This window comes from Gossypium hirsutum, chromosome D12 (assembly GCF_007990345.1).
Source record: "Gossypium hirsutum isolate 1008001.06 chromosome D12, Gossypium_hirsutum_v2.1, whole genome shotgun sequence".
Lineage (NCBI taxonomy): Eukaryota > Viridiplantae > Streptophyta > Magnoliopsida > Malvales > Malvaceae > Gossypium > Gossypium hirsutum.
Genome location: NC_053448.1, coordinates 19,723,457 through 19,736,709, shown reverse-complemented (window position 1 = coordinate 19,736,709; position 13,253 = coordinate 19,723,457).

Sequence of the window (13,253 nt, the reverse complement as noted above, 5' to 3'; positions counted from 1 at the left end):
AAGTGGGTAGAATATCTCGAATCTTTTCCATATGTTATTAAATATAAAAAAGGTAAGGAAAACGTAGTGGCTGATGCACTATCTCGAAGGTATGCGTTGTTAAATATTTTGGATGCTAAGTTAATGGGGTTTGTATTTCTTAAAGATTTATATGTCAACGATGCTGACTTTAGTGAATTCTTTAGGTTATGCGCAAAGGGAGCTTACGAGAAGTACTATCGACATGATGGGTACTTGTTCCGAGAAGGAAAGCTTTGTATACCCCAAGGTTCCGTACGAGAAGTGTTGATCGAAGAATCTCATAGTGGAGGATTAATGGGGCACTTCAGAGTTGCAAAGACGTTAGCCATGCTCAACGAACATTTCTTTTGGCCTAAGATGCGACGAGATGTCGAACGGTTTTGTAATTGATGCATTGCATGCAAACGGGCTAAGTCACGAATTAAGCCCCATGGTTTGTATAAGCCATTGCCTATTCCCGAAACCCCTTGGTCTGATATCTCAATGGATTTCGTGCTAGGTTTACCGAGGAGTAAAAATGGCCGAGATTCAATATTTGTGGTTGTAGATAGGTTCTCAAAATGGCTCATTTTATAGCATGTCATAAAACTGATGATGCCGTGAATATTGCTAATTTATTTTTCAAAGAAGTGGTCAGGTTGCATGGCATGCCTAGGACGATTGTGTCCGACCGAGACGCGAAGTTTCTTAGCCATTTTGGAGGACACTATGGGGGCGCCTTGGAACGAAGTTGCTGTTTTCAACCACTTGCCATCCGCAAACGGACGGCCAAACCGAAGTGGTCAATCAGATTTTGTCTACATTGCTTCGAGCTATCATCCGGAAAAATTTGAAGGCTTGGGAAGAATGTTTACCACATGTGGAGTTTGCGTATAATCGAGCTATTCACTCAGCTACCAAATTTTCTCCTTTTGAAATCGTTTATGGTTTCAATCCGTTAACACCATTTGATTTAATGCCATTGCCTTCTAACCAATTTGTGCATGTAGATGGAAAGCGTAAAGCTGATTTCATCAAGCAATTGCACCAACGAGTTCGAGAAAACATTGAGGCAAGGACCAAGAACTATGAACAACATGCTAACAAAGGTCGTAAACGAGTTGTGTTCGAGCCGGGAGATTGGGTGTGGTTGCATATGCGCAAGGAAAGATTTCCTATGCAACGACGATCTAAACTACTTCCGAGAGGGGATGGACCGTTTCAAGTCCTTGAACGAATTAATGACAATTCTTATAAATTGGACTTGCCTGGTGAATATAATGTTAGCGCGACTTTTAACGTTTCTGATTTGTCTCCGTTTGATGCAGATTCTGATTTGAGGACAAATCGTTCTGAAGAGGAGGGAATGATGTGAGCTTGCCTACGAACCAAATGGAGAACGAACAAGAAGCTATTAAGCTGCCCATTGGTCCAATAACGCGAGCTAGAGCTAAACGATTTAAAGTTGCTATTTTAGCATTGGTGGAACGGATTGAGGAAAATGAAAGCAAAGAGCTTAAAGACGAGCTGAATATTTTCAACTTCTTTGAAGTTGAAATTCGTTCTAGCTAATTAAATTGCTGCTGGATTTTAAACCATTTAAATAAGCATTTAATTAAGTCTTATTACAGCTTATTAATATGTTTTTATTTAATATAAGTGTTTAATATGTCTTAATTTAGTTACATTAAAGATGTCTTGATTTCATTTAGTTTGTCTAAATTATTACATGTCTTAAATCTGTTCAACCGAATTTGTGTCATGCTTTATTAATATTTAAGTTGTTTCAATGTTAAATTAGGATGTTCACATTATGTATTTACTTAGTTCAGCTTAATTTGATTGAAATTAATTAAGTTCATGTGTGTTTTTAGGTACTGCCGAATTTGAAGATTCATTGGGCAGATTCATGCATGAAGATTCAATGGATGTGAAGATGCATGCATGTTGGGTTCAATGCACCAAATGATACATGCATGGACTATATTAAAGATGGTGTGCTGATTGTTGAAGTTCTCTAAGTGACCATTCGGCCAAAAGAGATGATTTTCCATTCTCCAAAGCTGCCATTTATTTCCTTCACATTGCTGGGTACATTGTGGCTATTCGGTTCATGATGTTCACACCTTATGGTCATTCAAAACCGTCCATTCACACTTCCAAATGACTGTTCAAGTTGCTAATTAATGATGGTAATTTTTCAGCAAGAGTTGCTTCATTATTGACCTTATTAAACTCCATTGGCCGAATGTAGCTGCTGCCAATTTTCCAAGTTCGTTGAAGCTCTTCCTTGGTCTATATTCAGCCGAACATTGATTCAAGACCATTCATGGATCTTAGCTCAAAATTAGTTCAATGTTTACTTAGTTTTTAAGTATTGAACTTGACTATTCGGCTACTAGTCACTTAAGCTATAAATAGTTCTTGAATTTCTTGTAAAAGGACTTTTTGCCAAATTTCTGAATGAAATATAATTTTAGTGAGAAATTCACTCTCTTTATTCTCCAAAGCTCAAATTGACTTATCTTCAACGAGTGGCGTCAATCTGACTTTGTTCGAACTTATCACCCATTGGTGTGGCGTTCTTCATACCGTAGGTTCCTATTTTGCTAAATAGAGGGTCTCGGTTTTTATCCTATTTCCATTTCTTTCTTTGAAACCTTAAGCCCGGGTCCTTATTTGATAATAAGGGTTCGATCTTGTTTCATCGAATTACCCAGCAAACAACAACCCATCAAACTCCTTTGTTCCTAAAGCCATCCAACTTCAAACACCAAGACTTGAATTTGATTCAATTCCGACACTACCTAATTTCGACCGGGAAAGATTACGACTCGTCTTTACATCCAAAACGAGCTCGTATCGTTGCTGTCCATTGATCTCCTAAGTACCTATTCGACCAAAAGGCATCTATTGGAGTGTCCATTCACACCTTGGCCGAACCTAGACATGTCCATTGCTCTCCCATACATTCACCAAGCCTTCAAGTTCATTTCCTTAGCCATGAAGCTGCCTATTGAAGTACCATTCAGCCGAATTTGGACATAGCCTTTAAAGATACATTTCTAGATTAGTTTAATTCAATTAAAGCCGAATTTACTTAGTCTATTTGGCTATCTAATGTAATCTATAAATAGTTCTTTTCTCTTTGTAAAAAGGTTAGACATTTCTGATTATTAAACTTATTGTGAGGTTACCTCCAATCCGATTTCGTTTGAGTCTCGTCTGACTTATCTAGCTCGCTAGTGGCGTCAACTCGACTTCTTGAACTTATCACCATCCTGGTGTGGCGTTCATCCACCTTTTTATACCTTTGGTTCCTACCTCTCTATAGGTAACGGGTCAAGGTCCATCTTCGACAATCCATTTAATCCACCTTGAGCAATATAAGTCTCGGGGCAATACTTCATATAGTATTGAATCGTTCTTCGCTTGAGTTCTATTTTTCCATTCCATTTTAACTATTAAATTATAAACAATATTTCTTTATTTCACCGAGCCTATCAAACATCTATCCAAACCATCTTTTGAACCCATTTTCTCAACTTCCGCTATAAAAAAAATCATCTAACTCCATCTATCTACAAATTCGAACAAACTTCTCGTCGACGATCGGGCAATCAAGTGAATCGACTCAATCAACCGAGCCGGATCACATCATCAAGGGTTCTTAGGACTTTTCTTTATTTCTTGATGTTTCATTTTATTTCTTTATTCCCACTTGTGCCGATTCTTTATCTCATTTTTTGCTGTTCTTCTTGTGTTTTTCCAGCCATATTCAACTCAAAGAATCGAATTAAATCATCATTCATTTGCAGCAAAGAGTCATTCTCAAAAATCCCCAATTCCTAGGGTTTGGCCGATTGGATCTCTTTCAATTTGGGGATCAATTGATTGCTGGAAATTAGGCATTCTTGGCCGAATCAATCCCTTGGCAGATTCACATCCTTTCCATACTTCCAATTCCGTTTGATTCGCTTATTCTATTTCTTTGTTTCTTGCTGCTCTTTTAATTGAATTTGGGGAATTTCAATTCAATTCTAATTTGCTTTTAATCTTGTTCTTTGTTTTGATTTCAGATCTGATTCGTCTAGGGCTTTCATAGGAGTTTCTCGTGACTTGGCAACTCGATCTTGGTCCGCGCGCAACCCCGTATCAGTAAGCCAAGTTTTTCCACCATTCTAGTGCTGGCCACATTTGAACTAATGTCACCATTAACAATGATGCAACAAATTTTATCGTGGACATGGCATCGAGTATGAAACAGATTCTTATGTTGCGGTTCATTCTCCAATTGTTGAAGACTTGAACTCATTTTGATGTCAACGTTAACAGGTGTCAAATCTTCTATATCTTTGTCAGATAGTACTTGGAGTTCTCCTTTTTGTATTCGTCGGAATTCAGATCGCATTATCCTTTGCATTTCTCGCTTCCATACTTGGAATTCACATTCAGAAAATTCTTTGGACATGTTTCAACAAAATGTTAGAAAACACAAGATAAATTAGAAAGAAAAATAATCCTCACCACAAAATCTCACAAGTTCTCTCGCAAAGAAAATAATAAATGGCACACCACTCATGTTTCACTCTTATTTGGCTTTTTCTTCTCTCGAATGAACTCACGCTCTCTTGCCTTTTACCACTCGACCTCGTCTCACAAATTTGTAATTTGTCTCGGTAGACTTAATTTGCTGCTTGAGGGTCGGTTTCAAAATGGGTTACAAGGGATAATGTCAGGTGTAAGGTAGGCTGAACAAAGAAAAAAATTGGTTTAAAGTGTGGCGTTGGGATGGGTAAATAATGGTAGGAAGGGAAACTTGATGATCGGAGTAATAAGAGATGAAAATAAAACTCACAAGACTTTTCACTTATTTTTTTTCTTCTTTTTTTTCAAATTTTTCAAATTTTTTTTGGAATTTTGATTTTTTTGTGATACTCCAATACAATAGTAAGGTAAATACAACGAAGGAAAAAAAATTAAATTACAACTCAAATTTTTTTTTTGATTTTTTTCACGTTCTGAACCTACTTGCGGCCTTGTTACGAACGTCGGTGCTCCTCGTTTTGCAAGCTCTGATACCAAATGATGTGATCTGGCCTGGGTTAATCGAGTCGTTTTGCAAAGTTGCCCGATCGTCTACGAGGAGTAGTTGGAGTTGTCAAAATTGGGTGATTTAGGCTAAGGGTTGCGGAAGCTTTGAGAGGGGTTTAGATGAGTGGTTTGGTGTTGATAAATTCGGTTTAGAATAGAAACAAGGTAGGTTAGAAAAAGGTAATTGATGGAGATGGAAAATAAAACTTAAACGTCAAGAATGTTCAATACTAAAAAGTATTGCCCGAGTCTTATATTGCTTAAGGTGAAATTTGATGAAGGATAGAAGCGAACCTTGACCCAGTACCTATGTAGAGGTAAGAACCAAAGGTATTGATACGGGGTTGCGCGTGGACCAAGATCGAGTTGCCAAGTCACGAGAAACTCCTACGAAAACCCTAAACAATTAGATCTGAAACGAAACAGAAAATTAAAAGATTAGATTTTTGAATTTTCAGATCTGAAATAAAATCCCCAAAACAGTAAAGAATCAAATAGAGAATAGAAATAAGTGTTAATAAGGAATCTTGAAACCCTAGAAGAGATTGCGATTCTGCCCAATTGAACACCCAGATAGTTTTCCCCAAATTTCGGCAATCTAATTTCTCCCAAAAAGAGTATGGATGAATCGGCAAGAACCCTAGAAATTGGGGATTTTTGGGCTAATTCCTTAAGATAGAAAAAGGCTGAAAACACAATAAGAACAGAAAATAAATTAGATAAAGATTCGGCACAAGCAGAAATAAAGAAAGAATTGACAGTAAGAAATTAAAAGATAAGTCCTAAGAAGCCTTGAAATCCCGAAAGATCTCACAACTCCCTTCAAACGGCTCTAATCTCCCCTCCAAAGAATATCAATGGCAAGAAGAAGGTTGAAGATGGCTCCCACAATCACAAGATTGTTAAAACAACTTCTAAAGAAAACTCAAGAGAAAAATCTTGGAGAAAACTCAAAGAAAATTCTGCTCTCAACAAATCTGAAATTTTAATAATAATGATAAGTGTTTAACAAGGTGGACAGCCATGCCTTTAAATAGGCCTTATAACTAGTCCTAATCTAATTAGAAAACTAAAATAAAAAAACTCCTAATTATTTTAATATGGAAATTCGGTCAAAGGTCATTTTATCTGGGACTCTTGGACTGAATATTGACATAAAAATTTAAACTAAGTAAATAAATAAATAAAAATAAAATAAAACTTTACAACTTGGGCCACTTTGACAATTTGGCCTGATTTTCAACTAAGTATGGATGGATTTCTTGATTGGGCTGGGAATTTGCTTATTGGGCCTCGCCTTCAAGAATTTGGGCTTTTGTGACTCGTATCATTCCCCCCTTCCTCAAAAAGATTCATCCTCGAATCTAAAAAATCAAATGAACTCGACTTTCCTCTATCGAACGGGACTAATGGCAATTGAGTCCACTGAGAAGAATAGCCATGAGATAGTAAATAGCAACGGAAATAAGCTTGTAGTCCAATCATAAGCATAATAGAACAGGTATAACGCATGTGAATGGACAGATTCAGATTACCATGCAAACAATCTAATTTACTCACCACTGCCTCGTCAAATATTTGAAACAAAGATGGACATGTTTTAAGGCATTCAGTCGTCTCACATTGTTCCCACAAACCATGAATAAATTGCGAGTAATAAATCAAATGGTAAACATAATCGTCACAAGTAGGTATTTGAAAAGATTCACATGGTTCACAGAGTTGCATAATCATACCATGCATTAATCGACGGTCTATAGATTCACTCACACATGCATTATCAAAACAAGAATCTTTTTATCAACCATCAAAACAGATAGATCATCAATAAATAAAATAGGACAGTCAAGCACGTTTCGATCTAAGTGTTCATCAACACGATCTTTATCACTATCCGAGGAGTACAAAAGTGTTTCAAAGGTTTCAAGCATCTTACCTCGATAAGCAGAAGAATAAGGGTCGATTTTACCTTTTTCATTTAAAACAAACCTTCGCTCATCGGGGGCATAGTGTAGTCGAATCTCCGTTGTTGAGTTAACCTTTGTCAAATGGAACTCAAACTTCATGTACAACCACATAAACTATTTAAGGCACGAATATAAATTGAAAACAAATTTGGAAAATTTCGTTACCTTATTCTCCAAAACAGATTTGGACAAATTCGAGGATTTTACACAAGGTAAATCAAGAGAATAACAAATCACGCTTCTTTTCGTAATGACTTTATCAACCACAATCGAAGAGTAACAATTAATCGGATCAAAATGAGGGGATCTTTTAAGAACTAAGTCACCAAAAGTGTTATCAATAATTTTCAAATCTGCACTGGACTCGGTTTCTAAATTTCCTTACCTCGCTTACCTTCGGGATCATGTAGTGTGATTTCATCTTTGCCTAAGTTGATCGTATGAAAGCATCTTTCATTTGAGAGGTATTGAAGTTGAAAGTTATCTTTTGATCTTTCGGGAACCTGAAAAGTAGCAACACAAGAAAAATTCATATCTTGGTTAGTGGAAACATTCCTCATTACCCTTTCCACGTCTTTTTCTTTTGTTTCTTTTTCTAATTCATTTTCTCTTCTTTCTTCAATTTCTTTTTCACTCTCAATCTCTTTTTGCTCTTTTTCATTCTCTTTTTCTTTTTCCTCACTTGTTTTAACAGAATTTTTCAGTTTGATTTGGTCCTCATGGACTTGTTCCGGAGTGAGCGGCACTAAGGTGAGTTTCTTTCCTTGATGCTTGAAAGAATACCTATTGGTACGACCATCGTGAGTGACTTTTCGATCCAGTTGCCATGGTTCTCCTAGCAACAAATGGCAGGCTTGAATAGGCATTACGTCGCACACAACTTCGTCTTGATACTTACCGATAGAAAAGGCGATGCGCACTTGTTGAGTGACCCTAAATTGGCCTTCGTTGCTAAGCCCTTGTAGTTGATAAGGTTGTGGATGCTTCGTAGTGGTTAAGCAAAGCTTTTACACCATCGTCGTGTTGGCTATGTTTGAGCAACTTTCACTATCAATAATAACTCTACAAAGCTTACCTTGTACATCGCAGCGAGTATGAAAGAGATGTTCTCGTTGCTGCTCGCTCTTTGGTTTTGCCAAAGGTGATTGTCCACGATCATGAAAATCATCATCCATTCTAGGGACACGTTGAGGGCTGCACCTATGGGGCTGGTTATCCCTATCTTCCTTAATTGGATCTCGACATTGATGTTTTTGATTCACTCGTACCTCATTCAAAGTAGTATTCAATGCTTGAAGTGTAGCATTTATTTGTGTGATTGCAGCAGTATGTCCGTCTAACTGTTGTTGGACTTTCATAAGTGCATCATTATTATCACCTTTAGACATCTTCAAAACTGTAAAAAATAAACACTCAACACTCAAAAATAAAAGTTAGCAAACCTCACCATTAATCACTCAAAAAGAAAAATCAAATTCTCAATGAGGTCGAATTCAATCTTGTGAGTTCTTTATCAGAGTTTATATCAACCAATTAGAGAGTGTGAACCAAACTACCAAAGAATCCTAATTTGCACTAGAATGCCAAAAACTGACGAGACACCAAGTGATTCGTGTTGCACCGAGGAAGGATTGTGCACACGTTTAAATCCTACTAACACAAGAAACAAGAAGGTGTTAGATATTGTAAAAGGAGAATAAAAAGCAAACAAATGAAAACCTACAGCTAAGAATCAATAAAAATTGCTGAAAACAGAAAACCCGAAAAACTGCTGAGTAACTTGACAACTTTGTTCGTGGTGTTCCCAATCTCCAAAAATCACGAAATTAAATCTGGAGTGTCCTTATATATTTAATTTTCGATCTGGAAATTTTGGGCACCAAATTCAACCCGCTGAATCTTTTTTTAAATTTTTATTGAATTTCGTATTTTTTTGATTTTTTTGACTTTTTTGACTGATTTTTTTGCGGGAATAATTTTTTTATATTCAATCACAGTGCCAAAAACATGTATGTAAAATTTCAGATCAATAGGACAACGTTTACCCACTCAAATGAATTTTTTTGAACAATTTTTCTGGGTAAAACTGCTGTTTATGCTTTAAAAAATAGAGATTAGTTTAGAAATCAACCAAGAACACCCAAAACGCCCAAAATCTGATACCAAATGATACGGGGTTGCGCGCGGACCAAGATCGAGTTGCCAAGTCACGAGAAACTCCTACGAAAACCCTAAACAATTAGATCTGAAACGAAACAGAAAATTAAAAGATTAGATTTTTGAATTTTCAGATCTAAAATAAAATCCCCAAAACAGTAAAGAATCAAATAGAGAATAGAAATAAGTGTTAATAAGGAATCTTGAAACCCTAGAAGAGATTGCGATTCTGCCCAATTGAACACCCAGATAGTTTTCCCCAAATTTCGGCAATCTAATTTCTCCCAAAAAGAGTATGGATGAATCGGCAAGAACCCTAGAAATTGGGGATTTTTGGGCTAATTCCTTAAGATAGAAAAAGGCTGAAAACACAATAAGAACAGAAAATAAATTAGATAAAGATTCGGCACAAGCAGAAATAAAGAAAGAATTGACAGTAAGAAATTAAAAGATAAGTCCTAAGAAGCCTTGAAATCCCGAAAGATCTCACAACTCCCTTCAAATGGCTCTAATCTCCCCTCCAAAGAATATCAATGGCAAGAAGAAGGTTGAAGATGGCTCCCACAATCACAAGATTGTTAAAACAACTTCTAAAGAAAACTCAAGAGAAAAATCTTGGAGAAAACTCAAAGAAAATTCTGCTCTCAACAAATCTGAAATTTTAATAATAATGATAAGTGTTTAACAAGGTGGACAGCCATGCCTTTAAATAGGCCTTATAACTAGTCCTAATCTAATTAGAAAACTAAAATAAAAAAAACTCCTAATTATTTTAATATGGAAATTCGGTCAAAGGTCATTTTATCTGGGACTCTTGGACTGAATATTGACATAAAAATTTAAACTAAGTAAATAAATAAATAAATAAATAAAAATAAAAATAAAACTTTACAACTTGGGCCACTTTGACAATTTGGCCTGATTTTCAACTAAGTATGGATGGATTTCTTGATTGGGCTGGGAATTTGCTTATTGGGCCTCGCCTTCAAGAATTTGGGCTTTTGTGACTCGTATCAGGTATAAAAATATGGTTGAACGCCACACCGGTTTAGTGAGAAGTTCAATTGAGTTTGGATGGACGCCACTAGCAAGCTAGATAAGTCGCTTCGAGACTCGAACGAAAGAAGAGAGGAGGTAACCTCACAAGAACAAAAGTTCTATTAAGTTTAATAATCAAATTCTGTAATCTTTTACAATAAACAAGTAAGCTATTTATAGGGCAAGACTAAGCTAGCCGAATGGGCAACTTAATGGCTAAGAATTTAGCCATGAATATGCTAGAAATTTCTAGAAAGAAATCATTAATTTGCTGTAGCTGAATTCAGCTGAATGCATGAATGAAGCATTAAAAATTCGGTTCATGTTTGGAGATGATGCATGGATTGACCGAATCATCATGTTGCTTCACTTGATGCATTCATGCATCCTTAACCTTGAAGAATCTCCATAATTCCATGAATGTGCAGCCCTTTAATGATCCTACATCTCCCTTGGCTGAATGAGGCATTAATGTGCCTAAAATACTTGAATGGCCATCTTGAAAATGCATGAATCATGCATGAAACGTCCCATGTACTTCCCCCATAAATATGATCCATGAATCTTCAAATACATGAACTTTCAGCAACTCCCTCTTGCATGAACGTCCCAAATGCATGTGCCACTTTAAATGCCATCCATTGAACCTCAATTGTGCATGCACACTCCCATACATTGCACCAATCCGTTCATGAACCTGCAGCAAATAACATCAGCAAGTTAAATGCATTTTAGACATATTAAATTAGCAGCATATGAACTCAATAATTTGCACATTAAATTCGGCCATACATATTAACAAATTCAGACATATTTAAAACATCATAATTAATTAAGTATTTAATTTAGATATAATTAAAACACTTAATTAATTATTTGTCCAGATTTTAACAAATTAATTAACTTAAAATAAACAACTAATTCAACTAAAGACAAATTAAATGGTTTATTTCAGCAAAATAAATGCAAACTAAAGAAAGCTAAAAATAAGCTCATTGGGTTAAGATTGAGCTGAATTGAGCTCGAATGAGCTGACTTGAGCTCAAGTGAGCTAGAAACGAGATAAACGGAGCTCAACGAGAAGGAATTGAACTAATTCAGCTCGCATGGATTTGCAAACAATGCTTAGGGAGCTGGTCCAAAAGTGTGCTCGAGGCGTGGTCGATCAGAAAGCGTCTTTCATCGGAAAGGTATTGAAGTTGAAAGTTATGTTTCGGTATTTCAGGAACCTGAAAAGTAGCAACACAAGAAAAATTCATATCTTGGTTAGTGGAAACATTCCTCACTACCCTTTCCTCGTCTTTTTCATTTGTTTCTTCAATTTCTTTTTAAATTTTCTTGCTTGTATCACATTCCTTTCCACTCTCAATCTCTTTTTGCTCTTTTTCATTCTCTTTTTCTTTTTTGATTTCTTTTTCTGTCTTTCTTTCATTACAAGATAGAGATGTTACAAATGAATCAGAACGAAAAGACTCTCATTGGGTATGTACGGAATGACTTGCATACGAACAATGATCCCCTTGAAAAACTTCACTCTCGAAACTTGCTTTGCATCGTCTTGAATTCCTCGTTGAATAGGAGTCATGATATGAATCTCTTCTTGAATATTCGTTGGATGTTCGCCTTCTTGGCACTCTCATTTCTGCCCTTTCACTTGAATTAAGTTGTCCTCATTGGGCTCTTTTCTCCACTCGTATCTCATTGATAGTTGATACGAGTCACAAAGGCCCAACCCAAGCTCAAGAAGGTGATGGGCTTAAATCAAGAAAATCAAGATTCACTTTCTTGTTTTCAAGAAAGTCAAGAAACCGAATCTTGGCCCAATTTTGCTGTTTGGAGCGATGATACGACCCGCCCCCGGGAACGGCTATTATTTCAGCCTACAAGCGAGGCTCATCGTGTTTGCAAGCTCTACGTAGCTCAATTTTATTTTGTGGAGCTTCAATTAGCTTGTTTCCAGCTCTTTACAACCTCAATGAGCTCGAACTAGCTCAATAAACTCATTTTAGTTTCCTTTAGTTTTGCATTTTTTATTTTGCTGGAATAAATTTTAGTTAATTTAGTTTAAGCTAATTAACTAATTTAACTAGGTGTTAATTGTGCCTTTAAGTCATTTAATGTGTCTTATTATTTTCGGCATTAATAAGTTGAGTTAATTAATTTGTCTTGATCTAGTTAAATTAAAGATGTCTTGATTTTATTTAGTTTGTCTAAATTTATACATGCATTAAATCTGTCCAGCCGAATTTATGTGTCATGTTTATTAATATTCAAGTTGTCACAATGTTAGTTAGGATGTTCACATTATGTTTTTAATTAAGTTCATTTGTCTTATGTAGGTGCACCCGAATTTGAAGATACATTGGGCAGATTCATGCATGTAGATTCAATGAATGTGAAGGTACATCCCTTTGGACGGCACATGCATGTAAGGAATTAATGCAAGGTGCATGCATAGAAAGGTTCAATGGACGGCAATCAAGAGGCATTTGCATGTTCATGATGGTCATTCATGTATTTGAAGATTCATGGATCAAATTAATGATGGACCATGCATTGGACGGTTCATGTATTGATCATGTGTTCACACCTTGTGTTCACACCATGATGACCATTCAGTTGGATGTTCACACACAAGAGTCTACTCAAGCTCCTTGTTCACACCAAGTTTGATCCTTCATGAAGCTTCATTTAATTAAGCCACTCATGGTGAAACAACATGAATTAAAGGCTCCATTAAAGGAGTTAGCCGAATCTAGCCATGCATGCATGAAGAACATTTATCCAAGTACATCAATGCATATTCATGAAGCTAACCACTCACCTCCCATTCGGCCGAACATGGACAAGAACATCATTGGACATTTTTCTAGAAGTTTCATGTTTTAATTAGGTACATTACTTAATTGTTAAGTTCATGAATGGACTATTCGGCTAGCATAAGATACTAGTATAAATAGTTAGTTATTTTCAATTGTAAGGGACTTTTTGCCATTT